At 35.8% G+C, this 26,916-nt stretch overlaps 1 protein-coding gene and 1 pseudogene across 1 annotated transcript in view; one reads left to right on the top strand and one right to left on the bottom strand.

The window, feature by feature from the left end:
* MDGA2 (MAM domain containing glycosylphosphatidylinositol anchor 2) overlaps positions 1–26,916 on the top strand; it is a 797,493-nt gene that overhangs the window by 354,495 nt on the left and 416,082 nt on the right. The gene's annotated exons all lie outside the window — the stretch shown is intronic.
* Positions 21,600–22,066, bottom strand: LOC118002461 (annotated as a pseudogene).

Raw genomic sequence — 26,916 nt, forward strand, 5'->3', positions numbered from 1 at the left:
AGATACCTAAAAAGCCAGGTGGATTATGGCAGGTGATGCAAGACCATGGTAAACAATCAAATTAACACTGCTGCCGTGTCTTCATTGGAGCAAGTTATCTGGTATGCAGCTCATCATCTGACAATGGATGCTTTTCTGTTCTCATCAAGAAGATTTTAAAATTTGCTTTTACATGGGATGGACAGCAATTTACATGTACTACTCTGCCCCCGGTCAAGATTATCTCTCTCACTCTCTAACATAATAGTGCACAGGGAACTTGATCGTCTCAGTCATCTACAGAACATTATATTGATTACATCATGTCATTTTGACCTTCTGAAAAGGAAGTAACAAGTACTTTGGATGCCATAGTAAGATAGAAACGTGCCTGAGGGTGAGAAATAAAGTATTCCAAATTTTACTGAACTGTCAAGGTGGTAGAGATTTTTGGAGTCCAATGAGGCATGCTAGGATCATTCCATTTAAGGTTATAAAAAAGTTATTGCTTCTCACAGCCATTCCTGTAAGAAAGAGGCCCAACATATGGTGGAGGCTTTTTTGAATTTTAGAGGCTGAATATATTACATTTGGAAACATTGTTCCAAGTCACTTTATTAGATAACTTTAAAAGTCATCAGTGTCAGAACAAGAGAGGGCTCTGCAGCAAGTCCAGGATCTAGTGGAAACTGCTTTGCTGCTCACGCAGTCCTACAATCTAGCAGACTTGGTGTTGGATGAGGATGCTGTGTGGATTCCTTAAGTCCTAAGAAGAGGGTCACAGCACACAACTTTAGATTCTGGAACAAGACTAAACTTTCTACAGCAGAGTACTAATTGCTATTTGAAAAGTGGCTCTTCTGTCAGTAGGGAGTAGGGTCTGATTGTTATGTGCCAGCTTGGTCAGGCCATTCTGTGACACATTCTACATGGTTCCTCAGAGGGCCCCAGTAGAATGGAGCCACAGTCACTTTCTGCAAAGACTAGCACAACAACAGCTTGTTGTATGATTTCTCCTCCTTCTCTGTTACGCTATTCACAATTCTCTACTCTGTTTCCACAGGATTAATTGCAAAAATAAACTGTCTACTTGTAATCTTTTATCTCAAGCTTTCTTTCCCCGGGGCAGTTCTTTAAGACAGTACCCATTTCCTGGACTCAAACCTAATGAGACCTATATTTACACATCTAACCCTAGATTCTTCATCCTTGCTGCTGACCTTATGTTGCTTAATTGTGAATCAGAATTATTATACTTCTACTTTTCCTGAAGACTTATAAAAGAAAGCCATAAGTCATTAGTAAAGGTATGATGTTCAATCAAATTTTACTTTTATTTCTTAGGACATTTATTAACATAATTAGCATGGGTATAGGCCATATTTTCATAATTTATTCTCCTAATCTTTAAAAAAAAAATACATCTTTTACTTGAATTAAATCTAAGCAGTGAAAGTTTGCAAGTCCATGCACAAGGAATTTCATGTGTTGGTGACTATAAATACAGACTGAGGGTTTGTTTGGGTATGACAGCTTTACCTCTCATGGTCAAAATTTGATCCTCAGAGAGATCAAAAAATGGATCTCAAAACACAGTCAAAATTGTAGTTATACAAATCATGTGGAAGTTTGAAATTAGATATCTTCTTTTGAAATCTACATATTTTAATGAAAAGTATCATAAGTAGGAGTGCTAAGATCATAACCGTTATTTTATTACAGTAGTTAACATAAAATAAGTGCTTTAAAATTATCAGGGCATTTCCAGGAGATAGAAGGAAATCAATACTGCCTATTAACATATATTTGAGAATCTGTTGGTTGTGTTGTTCAAAGTTGAAATGTATCATTTTAAGTTAAACAGTTGAGTTCCTTACTGTAGAAGTTCTGAATAATTAAATGCACATTGCTGAATTGGATTTTGTATTTTTATTATTAGCATAATACTCCTATTGGCATGTTTTCAGTTATGTCTTATTTAACTGAGGTGATCTCCAAATGGTAGATATCCCACAATAGTTTTTTTTTCCCTCAGAATTTAAAATCTTTTTTCCTAGTAGTTATTGAGCTGTCAACAAATCTAAATTCACAAACCTTAACATAATCTGAAGTGAATTTTTTTTTTGAAGTGAATTTTTTTTTTCATGGTGGAATGACAATCAAATTAATTGATCTATTTTTGAGTCTATATTACATATGTGCTGTCAGTTTGCATATATATATATATATACACACACACTTACTATGTATATGTACTTACATATATGTACAGATAAATAAAAATTTACAAAGTATGAGTCATTTGGGCATGTTCAACATATTGTAAATGGTCATTTATAGTTATATCCACCCCTACTACTTTCAAAAGGTAGCATGTAAACAAATACAGTAGTTGTCTTCTTGTGATCCTATTGAATGAAATATATTCTCTGCACTTATGGCTAGGACATAAAGATACCAATTAAGAGAATTGGATTTACCTAAATTTTCAAACTCCAATCTAATAGAGCATTCCTTAAATTGACTTTAATACATTGAGGTTTCAAATTTAAGTTTAATAATTTCAGTACAATAATAGAAAGATTCTACCCCCCCCCCATCTATTTCTATGCTAAAGAATATCCCGTCAGTGGTAGTTAATAATATATATCAGTGCTGGTTGTAAATATGACATATTCATTCTGAATTAGGCTTGTCACTGCCTTTCCCTGAAATGCTCAGAGATGCTTCAAAAAAACCAATAAAGAATAAAAACCTTTCTGTGATCTGAAAAATTTAACTTAAACTACACGGGGAAAGTGCTTGTAAAATATGAGTATTTCCAGGACTGAAAAATGAGAAAACAGTTACTAGGAATGATTCAATTCTTTTTTTAGGAATTATTAATCTTTTATTTTGATTTTCTCTGAATGCCAAAGTCTTAACAAAAACCTAAAATAACATTTATTTTCTTGACAGTTTTATCTTTTTCCATCAGCAAACATTGATTTCTTCCTTTTTCTGCTTCTCATGGTACATGAGGAAACATCCCGTACAACCTGGCACCTTCTTGTTTTCTTACTTGCCTTTGGCAGAAATCATTAAATGATGTTGGATAAGCTTGAGCAGAGCAAAATCCTTAGTTAGTTAGTGCCTTTTCTGTTGGGTGTCTGTGTTCTTTAAGATTAACTTTTAGTCATCTAGGTCTGCAGCATAGTGTCAAATCTAAGTGATCATTTGCATCGATACCATATATAATTAGAACAACTGACAATTTTGAATAAATTTTCACAGTGCCATCAAGAAGAGGGATTATAGCCAATCATTTTGGAAGGAGTTTTCTCAAATAGCATAGGAGCATTACGTGTGTTATTATATAAAATGCATTGTAAACACATTTTATGAGATATATAAATTCTACATTAGCTAATGTCGAATATTAGCCTAAAGGGTCCCTAATTCCAAAAATTGTACAGGTGCCTAAATTGCATGATTGTGTATCTTACTAGTTTTCCAGGGCTGCCAAACAAAGTACCATAAACTGGGTAGCTTAAGACCACAAAATTTATTCTCTCACAGTTTTGAAGGCTAGAATTCTAAAATCAAAGTGTCAGCCAGGCCATACTCCCTCTGTGATTCTGCATAGAATTCTTCCTTGCCTCTTCTAGCTTTGGGTGGTGGCCATCAATCCTTGGTGTTCTTGGCTTTCACCTGAATCCTTCCGTTCTGTGCCTCTGTCAACGTGTGTGTGTGTGCATGTATGTGTGTGTATGTGTCTGAATAAAGACACTGGTCATATTGGATTACAGGCTCACCCACTCCAGTATGACCTCACCCTAACTAATTATACCTTCAACAACCCTGTTTACAAATAAGGTCACATTCTGAGTTACCAGGTGTTAAGATTTCAACCTATCTTTTTGGGGCAAATGATTCAATTCACAACATATATTATCTGTTCTTTTAAATTAGATAGTTCCTACCTTCACTGGGCATGTTCTGTGGCTGCCTTTTAAGGGCACATTATCTATATGATGACTGCAGTGTACCACTAATCTTGAAGAAATTTGTAGTGCTTTGCCTAAGATTTTATATTTGTTGTCCCTTCCACTTGTCTGCACCCCTACCCCTTGACTAATTGAATAAATGGCATATTTGTCACCTCTTCCTGAAAGCCTCACTTGGTCAAAGAGCCTTGCTTAAATGCCATTTCTATGTGGTCCCAGAATACCCGGCCATTTCTTATCATAATGAATGCAACATAGGATGCTGCTTTGGGGAGTTAGTGAGATTTTAGGCTCTTAACTCAAACCTCATGGTTTTGAATGCCACTTTCTCCACTTTCTAGCCCTGTGAATGGAAGTAAAATTTAACCCCCCTTTCATTTATTTTCGTCATGTATAAAATGACAATAGTAGTAGTAATGATATAGTAAGCTTCTTGCTATTTCAAATAAAATCACAGAAGGGAAGACTTAAAAAAATCTTGAATAATGATAAGGACGATAGAAATAAAAAGAAAATAGAATAACCATATTGTTTTTCTATTTCCTGTATCACTTAGTGGACTCCTAGAAATGAAGGACTGGGTCTTGCATTCCCATTTTCTGTCACCTTAGAGTGAACATATGTTACGATTCACCTGGGATGGTGCTACTTTATGGCTATTGTGCTGATACACTTACTAGTGTCATCCTCTTTCAACCCCTAAAAATATCCTGTTGTGGAGAATAAAATGTATGGGACAATAAACATAAAAGCTTTACGGATAGAGGATCTCAATTATTTATCGAATGAGTGAATGTTGGCAGGCATTATCACTTTAGGTTAATTGTTTGATATTTTAATTAATTCTGTTCTCTTTAAAAAATACTAAGTTGTGTTTACCTGTGCCTATATGCCATTTACCTCTTAGAATTAGTCATTTAAGGAAACCTTCAGATGCACTTGTGTAGGCACTGTTGGGAGCCACACACCTCAGTGCCTGCAGGAATGCATTAAACACTCCCTTGGTGGTCTCGAAGACTTAATGTGTATTCTTATTTTACTATCCAGCAAGGATTTAAAGACACTTGGGAAATGGGACTCAATAATATGAAGCTATTAAACCCCTTCAGTCAGAGAAGACTCTAAGTTTCAACTCTCCATGCCACTTTTGACAATAGTATACATGTTTAATTACAGATGTTACAGAGCAACATTGGGATCTCACCTGACTGGAGCATATTCACAAAGTATCAGACAAAAACCTGGTAATTTATTCCTTGGAATTTGTTGCTTGGTTGTAACCCTATGCTTAAATAAAATAGAGATGATGGATCCTGGTTTTTATCAGAAAAGGGAAAAATATCAATAGAAAGTAGAACAGAGTTTGAAAAGATGTATGTTAAGACATGCTCAACTTCACTTTTCCAACTAGTCATAGTTAATTTTGCTAGAAGCTTTTTATATGGGGGGGTACAGAGGGAGAGAGAGAGGGAGGGAGAAAATAAACAAGCAGGCTCCATACCCAGCATGGAGCCCAATGTGGGGCTCCGTCTCATGACCCTGAGATCATGACCTGAGCTGAAATCCAGAGTCCGACACTTAACCAACTGAGCCACCCAGGTGCCAAGCTTTTGAAGGAATATAACCTCTGTTGTTCATAGGGGTCTAAACAGAAAGCCCAGGGGTAGACTTAGTTACTTCATAAGCACAGGGAATTTGGATGCATGAAATAAGATGGGTGATCTAGAGATATTTTTTCTCACATATCTTTGGATTCCCCTGCCTGGAAACCAGTTAACTTCCTTGGCCAATATGTTAGTTAAACAAAGTGGTAAATATTGTGATCACAACCTATCTAACATCATGTTTATCAGTCTGAATATTGCTAAGCATTCTAGTGAATGCTCCCTAGTGATATGATATGTTTACAGATTGAACTAAAAACTACATTTAGTTTGTTATTAGACACACACTTGATCTAAGTCTACCCTCACAACAATTTGTCTACTTGAGATTTTGATTCCCTCTGACTGTTCATTGACAGTCACCATGAGTCACACACTTGGCTTGTGACTACTTAATGTGGTTGTCTGGTATAATTTACCAAAAATTACAAGCCAGAATTTTTCTTGATTTATGTGATTTTATAAATGAATGTGTGTGTGTGTGTGTGTGTGTCCATGAACACATACCTATTACTTCTTGAAAAGATCGTTATAGTTATTAGTGGGTTCTTATCTCACATGGTAATCACTAAGGTTTGGACAAGGAAAACAGAAACCATTCTGATTATTTTAAACTCTGAGTTGAGAACTGAAGAAATTTAATGTAAGTAATGTGTTACATTGGGGATATAAGAGGCTGAGAAGAGGGAGACATACTTGGTTTTCCTTTTTCTTCTGTCATCCGGTTTCTTGCCACTCCCAATCCATTGGCTAAAACCAGTGAGAGTCTGGGAAACATATTCTGCAAGTTTTAGTCCCTCCGAATGATACAGAGCAGAACAGAGGAAGATTTAAAAGTTTAAAACATGAATTTATGGGCAAATGGCCACAACCAGCCCTCATAGCAGTGCAGAGAATACCACCTGGGGAATTTTGGCTTGCTTTATAGGTAGTTATCCACAAAGAGATATTTTTGCCTTCGTAAATAAGGCCATTCAGGTTCTAATACTTATTTTGCAGGTTCATAAGCCTGGTTTTGTTAGTATAATGAAAGCAGATGAGGGATAACTTTGCATTTTCTAAACCCATAAAGACTCATACATGTACAAACAATGCAAAAATCGGGTTAGACATTTGTAATGAGAAATGCAATTGCAGATCCTAGCAGATTGTTCCACTTATACATCAGTGTAGGTAAGCTACAGATAAAGCTAAATTATGATCAAAGTGCCCATTTTTAAACTCGCAATGGCAAATTGATTGGACATTGCTCTTGTCTAACAGGTTCACTCTGCTGGTAGGCAAGCCAATGAAGAAGCCAAATAAAAATCATGTTGGTGAGTGAGGACATTCAACTGAGGTAGCTGAAGGCCACCTAATCTATTATGGAGTAAAAACCTGTAAGGATTGAGTCCAATAGTAAGGATTTCCCTTTTTGGACAGTGCCCAAATAGATACTACTTGCCAATTTGTTCTCCTGAGAGTTTATTTTTCCATTCCCAAGGCTGACCAATTCCTGTTTTGATTGGCACATTCTTTCTTTAGGTATATTAATATTAATACATTCAATCACATTATAGTCAGTTCCCAGAGGTGTGTTAACAATTTGCCTTCAGTATGCTGACTTTGCATATCTCTATTCTGAATTGCTGTGGTTAATTAATCATAACTGTGTTCTCTGAGGACAGTCTTAATTCCTATATTTCTAATTTCTTTAGAATGGGTGCACCTTATTATATTTTATTAGAACCCTAAAACTCTGAAGAAACCTTGAATATAGTTTATCCATTCTTCTATAATTCACACATGTGCAGACTGAGGCTGGAGAAGTTGAGGGACTAAGCCCAGGCCCCCCGGATTGTTGGGGACAGAGACTGGATTACTAGGTGGCTGCCAAACTGCTGACTTTATACTCCTCCTTTCTAACTATTTGTGTTTTTAAAACTTTTACACCCATTCTCTCCCCTTTTTAGGAATTGCACACTTTTCAGCCTGGTAGCCTGAAAATGATCTTACCTGATCATTACTTTGATCAGATTTTATTATTGGTACTTATTAGAGGCATGGCCCATCCAACTTGAATTGTGGTCCCTGAAACAATAGCATCAGCCTCACCTGGGAACTCGAAAGAAACACAAACTCTTGGGCCCCAAACCCGATTTCCTGAATCCCAAACTCTAGCAGTGGGACACAGCAATATATATTTTAGTTAGTCTTCAAATGATTTTGATGCATTTTAAAGTTTGAGGGTCATTCATTTAATGGATTATATAGTGATGCATTCCAGAATATCCCCAGAGATGTTCATATGTGTTACTGGACTATCCCTGAGACTCCAGGTGTATGCGGGTCCTAGATCTTTGCTTACCTTAGAAGAGTCACAGGGTGGTCACTGCCTGCATTGTTTCATTTTCCTAGACATGCCATTCTCCAGCAGTTAGGGACAGTCCTTCTGCTGTTGGAGACCAGCACTTTCACAGAGGTCCTCCTACTGAGCACACTCATTGGTCTTTTGGAGGCAGTTCTCTTCCAGAACTCTGCAAATGCAGGATGACACCTAATAGATTGTTTCAGACTTACTTCTTCAGACATAGCAGAATGTAGTGGTTCCTTAGAGGCTGTAAGGAAAGATAGATTTAGGTTCTAGTTTTTACTTTGCCTCTTACAAGTTTTATATGAGGATTACATTACATAATGTGTGTAGGAAATTTCAGCATAATGCCTAGCAAATGTTAGGCACTGATGTAGAAGCTAATGTCATTACTGCCTTTATTACTGATGCTCCACAGAGTGCATATCTCTGCCTGAAGTTACTGCTGTCTTTGATACCTGTGCCTTCTTTTTCAGCTGAAAACAGAGATTTTTTTTTCTCGTGGCCCCCAGTGATGTTGCCTCAAGAACCTATTCTCTGGTACATTTATTATGATCTCAATAAAAACATCAACAGGATTTTTTTTTTAATTAGGCAGGTTTATTCTAAAATGTATGTGGAAATAAATAAGAAAGCAAAAATAGCTAAACATTTCTGAAAAAGAAAGTAAACTTGGGAGGATTTACCCTGCCACTTTTTAAAACCATATAAATAATAATGATTAAATACCATATAAATACCATGTAAAAATAATAAATAAAATAGGATGGTATTGTTGCATAAATAGACAGACCAATAAGCAGATTATAAAATGCTGGGGAAAGAACCATATATACTAACAAAGTAAAATAAAGGCAGTATTTCAAGTCATTAGAGGAAAGTTATATTATTTATTAAGTAGTTTTGACACAAAATGCTATCTTTTTAAAACAAAATACATTTGAATCTTTCCCTCAAATTTCACACTATTGGATAAAATATGGTCCATCCATTCAGTGGAACTCTAGGCATCTGTGAAAGAAATGAGGAGGATCTCCATATACTACAACAGAATCATCTCCGTGGTTGAGAGCTATCTATCAATCAATCTATCATCTCTCTGTATTTATTTATGTCTATACAAGCTTTTTGATATTTTTAGGAAAAAATAACATAAAAAACTAATGAAGATTGTTACCTTTAGGAAATGGAAGGGAACAGGGATGAAAGGATAGAGATTAAGCTTGATATCTTTGAATGTATCTTATTTTATTTTATTTTTAATTATTTATTTAATTCACCTATAATTAACACATAGTGTTATATTAATTTCAGGTGTACAATATAGTGATTCAACAATTCTATACATTACTCAGTGCTCATTATGACAAGTGTGCTCTTAATCCCCTTCACCTATTTCAACACCCCACCCACCTCCCCTCTGGTAAACACTAGTTTGTTCTCTATAATCAAGAGTCTGTTTATTTTATTTGTCTCTTTTTTCCTTTGTTCATATGTTTTGTTTCTTACATTCCACATATGCATGAAATCACATGGTATTTGTCTTTCTCTGACTGACTTATTTCACTTAGTATTCTACCCTGTAGATCCATCCATGTTGTTGCAAATGGCAAGATCTCATTCTTTTTTAGGACTGAGTAATATTCTAATATATATTCTAATACATATTCTAATACATACATATATATATGTATGTATGTATATCACCACTTCTTAATTCATTCATCTATGGAAGGACCAGCTTGTGTTGCTTCCATGTTTTGGCTATTGTAAACAATGCTGCAATAAATAAAGGGGTGCACATATCTTTTCAAATTAGTGTTTTCATTTTCTTTGGGTAAATACCCAGGAGTGGAATTACTGGATTATATGGTAATTCTATTTTCAATTTTTTGAGGAACTGCCCTTCTGTTTTCCACAGTGGCCACACCAGCTTGCATTTTTACCAACAGGACATGAGGTTGCTTTTTCTCCACATTCTTGCCAACACTTGTTATTGCTTTTTTTTTTTTTTATTTTAACCATTCTGACAGGTGTGAGGTGATATCTCATTGCAGTTTTGGTTTGCATTTCCCTGCTGATGAGTGATGCTGACAGTGAAGGAAACCATCAACAAAACAAACGACAAGCCATTGAATGGGAGATTTATTTGCAAATAATATAACAGGTAAGGGATTAATATCCAAAATATATAAAGAACTTATACAACTCAACACCAAAAAAACAATAATCAAAATGGACAGAAGACAGGAATAGACATTTTTCCAAAGAAGACATACAGATGGCCAACAGACACATGAAAAGAAGCTCAACATCACTAATCATCAAGGAAATGCAAATCAAAACCACAATGAGTTATTTTATATATATTTTCTGAGTTATTTTATATTTTTGATATTAAAACCATGTATATTTAAATAGTTCCAAACAAAATAAATTATTTTTAAATTCCTAAAATTTGAATGCAAATGGAAGCAAATTAAGCAAAGTCCATATCAAGCTGATAGAATCATCACACAAGAATTATCTCAAGTGATTTTAAAACATGGTCTTTCTGTTATATCCCAGTGGGATATATCCTAAATGGAGGCAGTGAGGGAGAACTGCAAAACAAACTAACCTGCATTTGGTAGTTGTTCTTTTAGTTATAATATTGTTTTTGTTATTTTTGCTTTGAAGCTATTTAATATATATATATATATATATATATTCAATATATATATATTCAGCATATGGTATGCTGAATAATAGCTCCTAAGGATATCCACGTTCTAATTTCTGGAACCTGTGAATGTTACTTTATATGGCAAAAGGAACTTTGCAGATGTCATTAAGTTAAGGGTCTTGAGATGGGAGATTACCTTGGATTATCTGGATGGGCTCCACATAATCATAAGAGTCCTTAAAAGAGGGAAGCAGGAAGTCAGTAAAAAAGAGAAAATGTATCCTGCTGGCTTTGAAGATGGAGGAAGGTAGCCTCTATCTAAATGACATAGGCAGTTTCAGGAACTGGAAAAAGCAACAAGCAGACAAAACAAAAACAAAAACACCAGATTCTCCTCTGGAAACTTCAAAAAAATTCAGCTTTGGGAACTCATTTTTTTTTCCCTCCAAAGGTGTAAGATAATAAATTTGTGTGTTTTTTAGCCTCCAACTTCATGCCATTTTGTTATAGCAGCTATAGGAAACTAATACAGTGGGCCAAAGAACATAATAGAAGAGATATGTAAATACACACTCAGACAATCTAAATGAAAACTTCGTGATTTTAATTTTAGTTGGCAATGTCAATATGAACTCATAATTTATTTTTCATTTTTAAAATATATGCATTTCCTGGCTCAATCTAATGAAAAGTTCTAGAAATAATGTAGCAGAGAATGCTCATAGCACCTGGATTTTTCTCTCTAAATACAATTTTCCAGTAAGTGGGACCAGGTCTCCTTAGAAAAGTGGTTGGTTTCTGTCCTGGGGCAGGGAATATGTAAAGTGAGCCTTAGGCTTTTATTCCAGCCATAAAAAAAAGAAACAGGGGTGCCTGGGTGGCTCAGTTGTTAAGCATCTGCTTTCAGCTCAGGTCATGATCCCAGGGTCCTGGGATCGAGCCCCACATCAGGCTCCCTGCTCCGCGGGAAGCCTGCTTCTCCTTCTCCCACTCCCCCTGCTTGTGTTCCCTCTCTCACTGTGTCTCTCTCTGTCAAATAAATAAAATCTTTAAAAAAAAAAAATGAAACAGTCAAAGATAACTTCAGATCAGAGTGACAAGATCACTTCCAAAGAACGCAAAAGCCAACTGGAAAGGGCTTCTCCTGGTTAAATAAGAAATAATAGGAATCTTAGAGTGGCTGTATTAATGTCAAAGGAAAAATATCTTTGTGTATATAATGATACCAACATTGCTAAAACAAAGCAACAACAAAATGAAACAACTAAACCAACAAAACCTTAATGCACATTTAGAATTTGCTAAGACACACATGCATTTTTGAAAATTGACAATAGTTGAGAATTTTTCTTGCTTTTCTAAACAAACTGTATTTCAAAGTAAGCAAACACTTGCTGAAGAAAATGTCTTCTTTAGAGATGAATTTCAGCTAATATATGCTGAAAAAGTTATAGAGTTTAAATACTACCATTTTGCTACCCCCTCAAAAAATAATGGAGTAGGCAGGGATCATTTATGATGACTGAAATCATTAGGTGAAGTATGTTGAGGAAATTTAAAGTGGATGGCTCAGTATGACATCACCTGGACCCTCTGATCAGTCTTAACCTAACCAAAAATTGGACAACCAGATATTGTATGCCTCTTGATGGGAAGTACACAGTGCCATGAATGAATTATTCTTGCTCTGTTTCCAAATAAATTACGAATGAACCTATATATCAGAAAACTTATAGAACTAACTAGCAATTTCCAGAAAACATAGGGTTAGAGAACAATGCTAAATGACACCAGGATGCAATCACCTAAATACAGAATGTAGGAAAATGTACAGGACAAATCTTCTAGTAGACAATAATGGGTGGAGGGAGAGGAGGAAATGTTACAGATTGAGACACCTAAGGGTCATATCATTCTTATGCAGTGGATAGACTTTTTCCAGACTCTGACTGAAAAAGTATATATTTAATATGAGGTGGTCAAGGAATACTGAATACAACCTGGTTATTTTATATTCTATTAAGGAGTTTTTGTTAATATTACAAGGTGTAATAAATGGTATTATGGTTTTTTTTTAATGTGCTATCTGATAGAGATAATATGATGTATTTACAAAAGCTCAGACACTTTAGGAAAAGAAAGATACGTAATTTTTTTTTTTAAATGAGAGGAAGGCTAGAAGAAACTGAATGGCAAACTATTGCTTGTTGAAGCTGTGTGCTGGGTATGTACACACTCATTAAACCATTCTCTTTACTATAGTGAAGGTTTAAAATTTTCCAGGATATGAGGATAAACATAAAAAGTAATATTGGGTTGGCTTTAGCACACAGGTAACCAGAGACTAAGCCTGCAAGGTCCTGTAACTCAGAGCTTGGCAGTCAGAGGTTTAGCCTGGAAGACATTTTAAAGCAGATAATGCCAAATATCTAGAACATGATATAGTTGACATATAATATTGTTAACATTTAAGACATACAGCATGTTGATTTCACACATGTATGTATTATAATACGATTTCATCCACAGTGTGAGCCAACACGTTTATCACATCACATGATTATCATTTTTTTTGGTGAGAATACTTAAGATCTAGTTTCTTAGCAACTTTAAAGTATACAATACAGTATTGTTGACTACAATCACTATGCTGTGTATTAGATATCCAGAACTTATTTATCTTCCAGTTGCAAGTTTGTGCCCTTTACTATTATCTTCCCAATTCCTCTACCTGCAATATCTGGTAACCACTGTTCTGTTTCCATGAGTTCGATTTCTTCAGATTCCTCATGTTAGTGATATCATATAGATTTTTGTCTTTCTGTCTTTGCTTGGTCTGTTTCACTTAGCTTAATGCCCTCAAGGTTCATCTGTGATGTAGCAAATGGCAACATTTCCTTCTTTCTCATGGCTGAATAACACACATACACACACACACACACACACGTGTACACACACACATGTGCCCTTCTGTTGATAAACACTTGGGTTATTTCCCTATCTTGGCTTTGGTAAGTAATGCTGCAGTAAACATGGGAGTGCAGATATCGTTTTGATACCCTGTTTAGAAAATGTTATTTTTAATCTCAGTAAAAATTTTAACCTTAAACATAATAACTTCCTGTTATATTTATCATAAAATGAATTATACAATATTTAATAAATTATACACAAGAATTGACATTTTTTGTTTGTTTGTTTTGGTAACTAGATAGGTGAGTGTCTGAAAATATCTTTTAAAAAGGAATTAGGACAATGACTTCGTTGTTTTATTTATTTATTATTTTTTTAATTAACATATAATGTATTAATTGTTTCAGGGGTACAGGTCTGTGATTCATTGTCATAAAGGTTGGTAGTTACTTTTAGGGAGAAGGAGATTGGGATGGGGAAGGGGTATGTGGAAAGCTTTCTAGGGTGCCTGACAAAGGTTATTTTTTGCCTATCTTATATGAATTAATTAAATTAAACATTTTATGGAAATAAATAAATAAATAAATAAATAAATAAATAAATAAAGGGACACCTGGGTAGCTCAGTCGGTTAAGCGTCTGCCTTCGGCTCAGGTCATGATCCCAGGGTCCTGGGACCAAGTCCCACATGGGGCTCCTTGCTCTGTGAGGAGCCTGCTTCTCCCTCTGCCTGTTGCTCACTGACTTGTACTCCTCGCTCCCTCTCTCTCTCTCTCTCTCACTCTCTGACAAATAAATAAAATCTTAAAAAAATAATAAAATAAAAAGGAATTAGGACTTTGGACTTAGAAATAGTTATTCTCTAGTCCTTTTTATTACTAATAATTAAATAGCAGGAAGAGCTTTCTGGTAAGCCATATCTAGGGTCAAGATGAACCATTTCATCTGAATTTAAAAAAAAAGAATGTGTGTGTGTGTGTGTGTCTGTCTATGTCTGTGTGTGTATTCTGGAGGTATCTAAAAATTAAAAAATGCAACAAAAATACCAGAGGAAACGGATTTTTTTTTAAAAATCTCAGAATAGGTTAAACATTGATAATATTAAACCCTGAAGCCACAAATAAAAGAGTGTTATTTTTGAGTACACTAAATAATGAAGATGATGATGGTAATAATAATACAAAGTAAGTTTGGCGGAAAATCCTAAATTAAATTAAAGGCAAATATCGAACTAGAAAAGAATATTACAGTATTTATAATTTATATCCAAAACAAAATAATATTTCAACAAAAGAAATCACAGCATATATAAGAAAAAGTACTACAACTGAAGACAAGTATGGTCAAATAACGTGAATGTGCAAAAAAAGAAAGACAAATGTCATTTAGACCAAAATTAGCTTAGTCTGACATTTATATAAAAAGGTTGATGAAAGTTGAAAATACACTTAAAAAATCTGTTGACAAAGATAAAATGCAATTGATAATGCAGTATCTGAAATATGTGAGGGAATGAACATACTGGTAGGAGCATAAATTGTTAAATTTGTGGTCAATTTGGAAGTATAATTAAAAATAATACACCTAGATTTTGAGTTACCTCATTTTGGTGTATTCATCATAAAGGCAAACTCACATGTGTTTCTAATATTACATATTACATATATATGTCTATCAAGAATTTACATTGCAACGTTTTTGTAGTAACAAAAACATGGAAACAACTTTAGTGTGAGATGTAGAGAACTAGAAAAATAAATCCATAACAACAACAACAACAAAACCTAACAAGGGTACAACGGAATACTATGCAGTTATTAAAAAGAATAAGGTCCTCCCATATGTTTTGATTTCAAATTGTCTCAAGATACATTGTTAAATGGGTTGTGGGGAGGAGGATGATCAGACAAGTGGAAAAACAGAGTGCTAGCATTTGTTTGAAAAATTCATGAAATAGCCCTGAAAGAACATACAAAAACGAGAACAATGTGTGCTATCTTAAGCAGGAGAGGTGGAAGGCAGAGAATACAGGGAAGAGAATTTATTTTTAACTGTATGTATTTCTTGTTTCTTTTGAATTGTGTACATATGCACATATTTACTATAACTTAAGCAGGTAGTACCCCTAAGGGTTTGCTGGGGATTAGAAAAAGAAAAAAAAAAAACAAAAACAAAAACCTTATTCTAATATGGCCTCCTTCAGTAAGCTCACTGCCTAGTGCAGGTCTTTAGATCATTTGACCAAAATTTGGGCGCCAGTCTGAGACTTCACTGGCGATCTCAGACGCTTGGCAAGTCTTGAGTCTGTCGCTAGGCTCCTGTCAATTTGTGAGGCAAACTGGTCTCTGTGAGTACACAGAGGACCTCTAGGGGGCAGTGTTTCCTAACACCACTGCCAGGCTAACAGTATCCGTTCTGGCTTGATCAAACAAAATATCTTCCAAGAGTCATATTTTCATTATTACTACTATTATTTTGCATATTAAATTCACTCCCTGTTATCGCAGCTACTTCTCTGGTTTTCCATGTTCATTCTTCTAGCTATGTAGATTTTAAACATGAGCTGGTTTTCTTTCCCTTCTCTATCCTTTACTGCCTTCTATAGCTTTGAGTGTTCCTTCTCTAACTCTGTTTGTCCCCCTTTGCTAGCTGCTGCCTGCAATTCTCCTGCCTCTTTTTCTTCCTCTTCACTTCATCTCTGGGCTTCTCACTTTATCACACAGTGGCACAAATACAGAGAAATTACTTACTTAGGTTACTTAGGTTGAGGTTCATAGTTATCAGCATTTCCAAGAAAACTGGGGTGATAGGATTGTCAGTATGCTCAGGGCTATCTAATTCTTGGTGCTCAAACATTCAAGAATGGTGCATGAACAATTTAGCCTTCTTGAGCTTTGAATTCATCTTCGTCCAATTCCTGCTGTGTTTTTTGCTCCTCTCATTTCTGTTGGAGAAACATTTCATAGTTCTGGCAGATTAGGTCCAAGTAATCTATATACTTTGCATAATTGATAACACTTAATTTCCACTAATTAATATTAGTCCTGTTTTCTGCAGTTAAGTAGATTTCTTCTCTGAAACCCCTCTCTGCTTAGTAATGCCCAATCAAAGGCATAGGAATTGTGTGTTTTATAATTGCTCGTAATTGTTCACCCCACACATATTTATGGAGCATCTCTACTAGCTAGTCAGACCATAAAGATGGTCTCACTGTGCAAATAGGTATCTAAGTCTCGCTTCCTTGAAAAATGTAAATCCATCTTGTTCATTGTGTATCCTCATTGCATATCATTTTCACTGTTTTTCTTCTATTCTAGGGTCTTAGTTCAAGTTCCCTAAAAGCAATTCCTGAGGTGAGGTGTGGTGTGTAAGTGATTTGTTAAGGAAGTGCTGATAGGGGAGAATGATAAACAAAGGAGTGGAGAAGCAGGGTGGGGAAGAGGAGAAAGCAACATCAGCCCTGTGATGTCAGGCATAGACCCTTTGTGGGTAGCTTCACCCTGACCCTGAAGGGGGAGCTCTGCATGTAAGTTACAACTCCGTCTTCCTGGCCCTTGTGGCTTTCGGTCTGACTATATACCCTGCACACAGTGATCTAAACCTGGTAAATATTTATTTGTTAGATAAATGAATGGAAAATAGACATGCTAGGGAATATCAAGGAGCTTAGACTCTAATCAGAGGTTAAGATAAGGAGGAGTGTGGTCAAAGCTGTAAGAGGGGTACAAATAAATACTGGGTTCTGAGGAAGAACAGGTATCTTAACCATTTTTTTTTTCATATAATGATAATATTTTTAAAAAGCTCTTAAGGTATACTTGTCAGTCTCCGAGATACAGTGTAGAATCCAGAATGAAAACTAGGATATGTAAACTGGACTTTGCCTCAGGGCCTCCAAATTAGAGGACACAAATCTTCTAATTATTTGAAGGAATAGAGATATTTTTTAAATGTTTACATTATGTGGACCTTCTTTCAGCACATGTACTCTTTCAAATGAGCTTAACCTGCAGCTAGCAATAGGATAATGTCAGTAATGCCATTCTGGGGACTACATTGTACATCCTAAAACTGCTCTGATGCTGCGCCTAAGTTGCTAGGTATGGCTCTGTGGGCCTCTTCTCTGTCCTAAACAAATGGAAGAGGATTTCACAGTGTATCATGCTTCCGTGCCATTGCTTGTCCTAGTACCTCTGCCTGGAATGAGCTTCTACTATTCTTAATTTGGTTCTTTCTCACTCATCATGCAAGGCCTAATCTCATATGTTTTCTTAGATGTGACACCAAAAGCACAAGCAAGAACAACAGCACAACGAAATAGATAAATGGGACTACATCAAAATTAGAAACACTTGTGTTGCAAATAAGATCAAGAAAGTGAAATGACAACCCACAGAGTGGGAGAATTTTTACAAATCATATAGATGATAAGGAACTTGTATACAGAGTATATAAGTAGCTCTTCAAGGGGTGGCTCAGTCAGTTAAGCTTCTGACTGTTGGTTTCAGCTCAGGTCATGATCCCGTGCTGGGCTCGATCTCAGGACCCTGAGATCAAGAGTCCATCGCTAAACCAACTGTGCCACCTAGGGGCCCTGACACAGATGTTCCTGAAGCATTACTTATAACATCCCCCAAATGGAAACAACCAAAATTTCCTTAACAGAGGAATGGTTAAAATATAGTATATCCATACAATGGAAAGTTATTCAGCAATAAAATAGTAATAAAACACTACATGCTACAACAGCATGAACTTTAAAAATTCTATGCTACTAAGTAAAGAACTCAGTCTCAAAAGACCACATAGTGTATACTTCCATTTATATGCAATAGCAAATCCATAGAGACAGAAAGCTGATTAGAGGGGTGCTCAGGGCTGGTGGGGTCGGAGTGGAAGGCAGTGTTGCGGGGGAAGATGATGAGTGACAGCTAGTGGCTACTGGGTTTCTTTTAGAGGGACAAAAATGTTCTAAAATTTGATTTTGGTGATGGTTACACAGCCATGCGAATATATTAAACATTGAATTGCAAGTTTTAAATGAGTGGATTGTAGAGTATGTGAATTATTCCTCAAAAATATCTTAATAGAGCTCTTAAAAACAAAGCCCTGAACCTCAAGGTATCTTCTAGAAAAAGATTTCCTGAGAGGCGCCTGGCTATCTCAGTCCATTGAGCATGGGACTCTTGATCTCGGGGTTGTGGGCTCAAGCCCCATGTTGGGTGTAGAGATTACTTAAAAATAAAATCTTAAAAAAAAGAAAGAAAGAAAGATTTTCTGAAACCTCAATTCGAGCTCATTACCCTTTTTCGGTTGCTGGTGCATATATTTATGTTAACAGCCATATTGCATTAAAAATTCTCATATGGCTGGCTTTATCACTAAACCAAATTCCTCAGAAATGGGTTCCCCTCCTCCTCCTTTTCTTCCTTCTCCTCCTTCTACTATTGCTATGTTGCCAGAGCCTAGTGTAGTTTCTCATGTATAAGAAGCAAACAACTGAGTTTAACTGTATTATTTCTTACATTCATATAGTCTTTTGAAGCTATTTCATAATACTAACATAAAGTTTAAAATGCTTGTAGACAGGAAGAATCCCTTCCTAAACGTTAGAAAATGCTATGTGCAATACTCTTTTTTTCTTTCTTTCTTTCTTTTTTTTAATGGGGGAACGTTTTGCCTTGAAGTTGTGTATGATAAAGACAAATTGCAAGAGCATATAATCAATATTTGCATACAAAAAGCACAACGTGTACTGGGCCATTAATATGACTTTATGAAGGACAAATCAGATCAGACTCATTTTTCTTTCTTCTCATAATATACACCTTATAAATTTAAAAAACCTTATGATTATTTTATCTTTTGTTAAAGGACCATTAAGCTTTTCAAACATTGTTAATTTGCTCTGACTTTTCCTCATCTCAGTGTACTTCAGCAAAAGAAGCAGATTGAGCCACTAAAACCCTGCTACTCAGATATTATTATATGATTTTACTAAAAGACTTCATTGTCATCCTAGTTTCATTAATAACACCAGAATATAATTTTATGGGAGATTTGAAGACAGCTTTAAGTAACAATTATTAATTGGTTTTATATTCAAAATTATGTTTGGAGAATATAAAGATCCCTTACCTCAGTGATTTTTAAGATTTTTTGACATGAACTGTTTCTTAGCCAAAATCTTATTCAAAATCCAGTATATAAATCATGTAAGAACAGAGTTGCTCTGCTAATTAGGGGTTGAAAAAGAGGGTCAAGAGACCCAACCTCTAGCCACAGTTGTCCCCTAGGGCACCTCCAAAGATTGCTTATGGCTCCTTAGAGTAAAAATCAGTGCCTTAGTTCGGTGGAAAGTAGGTCTGTGCATCTTCTTGCACCTGGGGAATCATATTTTTTATAGTAACTAATTACCTTGAACTAAGCCAAGTTAATGGCATTTTGCTAACTGATTAGCAAACACTGGAACCTACTCATATGCATATTGTTTTATATAGACTTTAATAGAAAGGTGTTAATAGGTAACTCTATGATAACACACTGGAGTGATGGAAACAGCTGTGAAATGGGTTGCATATGATTTGTTACTAGCAATATTTAAAGTGCCAATTTTTGCAAATGGTTCACTTGGAAAAAAAAAGAAAATTCAAGGTTATTTCTGTTAAAATTATTTTTATTCCTTTTGCTTTCCTTCATTGAAAGCCATAATTGGAGAACAGAGAAAGAAGCAAAGTAAACGCTAGCATGGGAATTGCTTATAAGCTGAATATGACTTTGAGAGTGGGGGAAGGAGGAAACATTGTCCATCCTCTTCTTTTATTTTTGTTTTTTTGGGTTTTTTTTTTTGTTTTTTTTTTGTTGTTGTTGTTTTATCCAAATTCTCATTTTTTCTTTAAATATATTTATTTTTAATTTTATTATGTTATGTTAGTCACCATTCATTATATCATTAGTTTTTGATATAGTGCTCCATGATTCATTGTTTGCATATAACACCCAGTGCTCCATGCAGTATGTTCCCTCTTTAATACCCATCACCAGGCTAACCCATCCCCCCACCGACCTCCCCTCTAGAACCCTCAGTTTGTTTCTCAGAGTCCATAGTCTCTCATGGTTCATCTCCCCCTCCGATTTCCACCCCTTCATTTTTCCCTTCCTACTATCTTCTTTTTTTTAACATATAATGATAGACATTGGGGAGGGTATGTGCTATGGTGAGCGCTGGGGAATTGTATAAGACTGTTGAATCACAGACCTGTACCTCTGAAACATCCACTTCTTATCTTCCTCTTCATCCCAGTCTCTCTGTCTCTCTCTCTCTCCTTTCTCTTCTGGATCACATACTTGGTTATCTTTGTAGGTCTGTCATTCACCCACAATGGAATCTTCAACAAGACTTTTAGCTTTCATTTCAGGTTTCTTGTCTAAGCAATTTATAATCGTGTCACCTTCCTCCTGGGGCTGTGTGAGAACTATATCATACAGTCCTTGGAAAGCACCTAGCATAGTGTATAGCTTGTTAGGATTCATTGAATAATAATGATTCATCTTCTACTTAGCCATTTCCTTTCCCTTTTTCCTCCCTTACTTCCTTAAATTTCACTTTAACAGTTCTTATATTTGTTATATACTTTATACGTACTGAAGAAAAAAATATGCTAGGCATTTTTGTTTGGCTTTTCAAAGTTTTGGTTTGGGTTTTAATTTGTAAAGAGAAAAACACACAATTATGTGCATAATTTATAAGAGAAGAACAAAGCATCATTACACATGAGTGTCTAGATTATAAAAACTGGGAGAGCACAAAATCGCAAAATATCAACACAAATTAACGGACAGTGATTTTTAGTATGCTGTGACTCACTAAGTGTGAGGTCCTAGATTAAACAGTGTTTGTAGGAGTCTCTCACTCTTAATGGAGAAATAAAATTATTTCAGAAATCCAGGGGAAAATAATGAACAAATATTTGCTTGGGGGGGAGTTATTTATAAGAAAAATTTTATTAATAGTTATTTATAATTTCAATAATTTTTTTCATTTTAACAGTTTTTATTTAAAGCATATATAAGATTACTTTTTTCCTGCATCTTCTCAATTGTTTCTTCCTTATGTTTGTCCTTTTCCTTTCCTTCTTGAGGAGATTTGGCTTTACGTTCAAGGATCTTTTTGTGGTCTTTGTCCAGTTTTAGTCTAGGGATACCCACCTTGCTAGAGTGAATGCCCACACGGTCATTGGTGCCGTCTGTCTGCTCTCTCTCCTCGTTCAATGTAGAGGGCATTTTCTTCCTGCGAACCTGGATGACCTTGCCAATTTGCTGACATTTATAGTATCCTCACACAATCTTTACTTCATCCTCCTTTTGGATGGGCTTGGATCAAATGTTTCCTCTCTCCACTCTTTGTAAAGAGGGGGAGACATAATCTTACTGCGAATGTGGGAAGGTACATTGAAATGCCTTTTATAGTTCTTGTTCCCATCAGAAGTCACAAAGGGACTGAACTTCATTTTGGATACTGGCACTTCAGCGATGGTGGCAAAAGGAAGAGCAGTTTAATAAGTTTTAAGGAATCATCTTCTAACATTAGTGGTGTTGCTCTTTCTAGAGGGAGAAAGTAACGGCCTCTTCAGCCTCTGTGATTTGTCCAGAATCAGAAGGTTGTGGAGCTGGCCACGGGGCTGGGGTGGGAATTCTGACTTTATCATTCCTGTTGCCACCTGGTGCCTCTTTACAGGGTGCTGCTCCCAGGGTCTTTTCAAATTGCAGGTACTGCATTTTTCCAGGTTCTCCTTGTACTCATTTCTCATCCTGTTCTATAGATGGACTCTTTGTCAAAAGGCCTAGAACCACATTTTAGACTTACTAAATTTCATCCATTATTTTCTTTTTTAACGACACAAGCTTTTAGATAGTGAGCCCACAGACTTGCTCACACAATTTCCTGTGCTTTTGTAGGTCTTTTCTTTTCAAAATTGGTGGGGAGGGGGCAGGGGAGGACAGAATTACATTGGCTATTTCTAAGTGCATTTAAAAGATTAAAAATAAAAGGAAGGAAGGAATTCAGAGGTGACGCCGTTGCTAATATCAGTGGAGTGAGGATTGAAAGGGGGGTTGAGCCAAGCCTTTGGGAGAAGGAGAAGGCGAGTGGTGTAGATATTGAGATTTGGAACCATTTTAAGTTCCTCTCTCAGATAGTGAGGATATCCAAGCTTGGGCTGGCTTCTGTCAGAGATATGCCTTCACTTCTAAAGTGAGGAATCCCACACAGGAAAGAAAATGGCCAAGTATGACAGAAGAGGAAGAGTCACCTCCTTATCTCAAAAAGGCTCTAATCCTGCTAAGTATAGATTTTCTCCACACTATTATGGTAGCAGAAGTCACTTGAGTAAACAAACCTCTGTGGTTTTAAAAATCAAATCAAGTAACGTATCTTCCCTAGATATCTCTATTATTTTGAGTGTATATTCACACACAAACTCTCACATACACACATATATGCAATCTGTCCCACACATAATTAAATATATACTAATTTACTAATTTGTAGTTTTAAATGTGTATATAATTTGTAGTTTTCTTGCTTTGATGATCATCCCCCTCTAAAATATTTAAGTAGTTTGGTGTTTTTCCATCACTAGATTTTGCCCTAAAAACACTGTCAAAAAAACTTCATCAGGTCTCACTTCTCATCCTGGGCCATCTTGTCCTTTTTTTTATGTGAGTGACACATAAAAGAAGAATAGATGTAAAATAGTATCATAATTCCCTTTCCCCATTAACATTAATCGATATGCTTTGAATATATTTGACTTTTTTTTAAATTTTGTACTTCTTCGACCTGTTAAATTATAGCAACTAAAGCTCTTTTCTCTCTGCTTTTCTAAATGGCATATGCTCATATTACCAACATGAATATTAATGCTTTTCTGCTCAGTTATGCCTCTTTAACATGACTGGTGTTCTCTAGTTTATGTAACCACTTAGTCTGTTCTATCAGGAAAAAGCAGGATTACATATACATGTGATAGAAAATTCTCGTCCTCTGGAAAGAGAGTAGAAAAAAAAATTACACTGCCTTTTTTTAGAGCACGAATAACCTCAGTATAGTGTTTAAGTGTCTAATATTGCTTAATGGAAAAATCCATGGTACAGTTCAAACTAAATGAAATAATGATGTAACTTAGGGTGCTCCTTCAAACAGCATCTTAAGTAGATACTTATGCACTTCTGAGTTCAACCCCACAGCAGCCGTGCTGCCTCAGAGCTTGTTACGGAATTTCATATTCCTTTAATGGAGATGGCCCCATGCCGGGCTTTTACTTTTCCAACTGTGGCGGTAATAGTTAGTAATCAAGTCATAATGTAATAATCACAACTACAGGGAAATGTTAGCTGATGTAATAGGTTGCAAGGCGAAAAAATATTAGTGTTTTTCTAGACCTTATTCTATCATCTGTCTTTTTGTTGTGTGTTGAAAGTATCTAGGCTTATAGGTGAAAACAGCCCCTCAAAAGTGCCTACACAGATAAGGCTCTATCACATGCATAATCCTAGTGACTTTTTTTTCCATTTGTGTGCTCATAAAGAGTCACACACTTGGGAATGTTATGTTGAAATCTGAAAAGCGTGCTCTGAGCAAGAGCCAGAGCATTCCTAAATCTCAAGTCCCTCGTATATTTAACTGATATTTTAATGAAACAAGCATCAATAAAATATTTATATTCTGTATCTTGCAGTTATCCGACTTCTTCCAAAAACTGCTTCAATATTCATAAAAAATGCTGTTTGCTGCTTAGAAAGAGCCATTACTACTGCTTCTTATATTCTGGTCCCCAAAATTATCTCAATGAAAGTACAAAGTCCTCTAATTAGAAATGTTCTTCTTTTTTTTTTTTTTTTTTTTTTTTTTTTAGAAATGTTCTTTATACAGTCATTCTGTAAAAACTATCTGGTCCATTCTTTTCGTTTTTTGGATAAGGAAACTGGCCCCTGGGAAGTTAACTAACAATCTCTTGTGTTCTTTACTTGCAGAATGATACTAATGAATATGGTTAATGGTGATAATAGATCACCTCAAATGGCCTATAGCTTCTCTCCTACAAGAACAAATATATGATATAACCTAGCTGGAGAAAATGTTCCTGTAAGAGTCATGAAATCCTACTATATGTAGTTCTAGGCACTAGAAATTTTAAGTTGAGATTTGAATAATTAACCGGATCACAATGGAAGCATCGGGAAAGGGTAAGAGCAGAAGATTAGCCCCTCAGGCAGAAGCAAGTCTTGTTCAAAAGCCAGTTGGTAAGAGTTTGGCACCTTCTGAGAACCAGAATTTGGTCACTATAGAAGGGGACATTGCAATGTCAGAGCCTGAAGAGCAAATTGTGAAGAGCTTGGGGAAATCCTTTTTAAGGACTTTGGTCTTCACTCTAGCCCTCACTGAAATAAATAATGAAGCTATTGACAGAATCGGACTTTAATTTTAGAAAGATTACTCTAGCTTCATGCTGAAGAATGATTAAGCATGGGGATGCAGGGGATTGTGGTGGTTTCCTAGGCCAGAGATGATGGTAGCCTGGAATACGGTGGTGGCAGTAGAGATGAATATATTTGAGACCTATTTGGAAGTATAACCTATTGGTTTTAGTGGTTAAGTAAGTATAAGGGGTGAAAAGCTGAACAACATTAAATAAGTGTAGGGTTTCAGGTTTGAACACTGGGTGGAAGTGAGATAGAGATCACAGGTGTAATAAACATAGTGGATTTAAGAAAGGGCTTAGGAGTTCGGTAGGCATGGGTTTGGGTTTCAGCTTAACCCCCAGCATTATTTGGGCTAGTTATTTAGTCTATGTGAACCTCTCTTGTTTGCTCACGTTTAAAATGAGGATAATAGGGGCTCAGTCAGCTGAGCGTCCGACTCTTGATTTTGGCTCAGGTCATGATGTCAGCGTCGTGAGATCGGCCTAGTCGGGCTCTGTATCAGGCCCGCATTGGGCTCTGCACTCAATGTGCAGTCTGCTTAAGATTCTCTCTCTCTCCCTCTGTCCCTCCCCCACTCACTCTCTCTCTCAAATAAATAAATAAATAAAATCTTTGAAAAAATAAAGTAAAAGAATAACAGCCCCATGTGGTTGTGAGGATTAAATGAGGTAATATATATAACAACCACATCAGTGCTTAGCAATAGTGTTTGTTACTAATAACATTAGTTGCAATAATATTAGTAAAGATTTTTGGAGGCTGAGGATTATGATTTCTGTATACTTTATGTGGAAGGTATTGTGATTTGTGGCTTTCTTTTTAAAGGCTTGGAAAGTACCCGATTAGAAAATACTGAACTTCTGTGCTGTTGGGAACTCGGGCTCATTAGTTTACTCTGTATTAACATGGAAAGCCTCTGAAGTGAGAAAAGATTATACTGACATCACTGATCCTCACAGTAGCATTGCGATTTTTCTAGGACTTTTCAGAGATTTGCCCAGCCAGTTTTTTTTTTTTTTTGAACGACTTATCGTTTCATAAATCAGCCAGTTTAAAGAGGATGTAATTCCCCAAACAAAATCAAACACTGGCTTCCACAGTAATATCAAGTTCATGCCCTGCATTTAGTCTTTCCCCCATGAACTTGAAAGAAGATAATAACATACCAACTACCATGAGTAGAAATACAGCAACCAATAAAAAAAGCGTACAGTTATTTAGATGGATGTTTAAAATATGGATTTTACTATCGTGAAGATAGGTATAAGCTTAAATCTTGATTAGCTGTCATGATAGATGCTTGAGCCAGCACTTAATGGCTTGTGAAAGATGACTGTTAAACACACACGTTATTAAAAATTAAATATGATCTTATGATTAAGTAAGTTATATTAAAACCAAAGGTAATAAATATTCAAAACTAATCCCTTCTTTATTATTTTACTATGTCTTATTATCAACATTCTTGACATTACTTATTTCTGGTATATCTGTGTGGTAGAGAGATCTCTCCCTAACTCTGCATTCAGCATCATTATATTGGTCATTTGGTAATTAATTGGTAATCCGCTCTGTTGGAAGTATTTACACCACAGAAATTGGCTTTTTGTTTTATTTTGTTTGCTTTTGTTTGGAGAACTGGTTGTTAGACATTTGCTAGCACACGACTGAACAAAGGTAACTACTTGCAGATATAATCTGAAAGGCATTGACTAGGGGCCAGGCAAGGAAAAGCACTAATCGGGAAGAAAAAATTAAAAGATTCTTGGAGCTCCCCTAGACAGTAAAACTTGGGATGTAGAAAACTTAGTTAAGTCCTGTGCTGTAGATAAGATGGAGAATATACTGGACATCGAACATTTTTCAAAAGGTGCCC

This window comes from Mirounga leonina, unplaced genomic scaffold, assembly GCF_011800145.1.
Source record: "Mirounga leonina isolate KUSES-001 unplaced genomic scaffold, KU_Mleo_1.0 Mir_82, whole genome shotgun sequence".
In the NCBI taxonomy this organism is placed as follows: Eukaryota; Metazoa; Chordata; class Mammalia; order Carnivora; family Phocidae; genus Mirounga; species Mirounga leonina.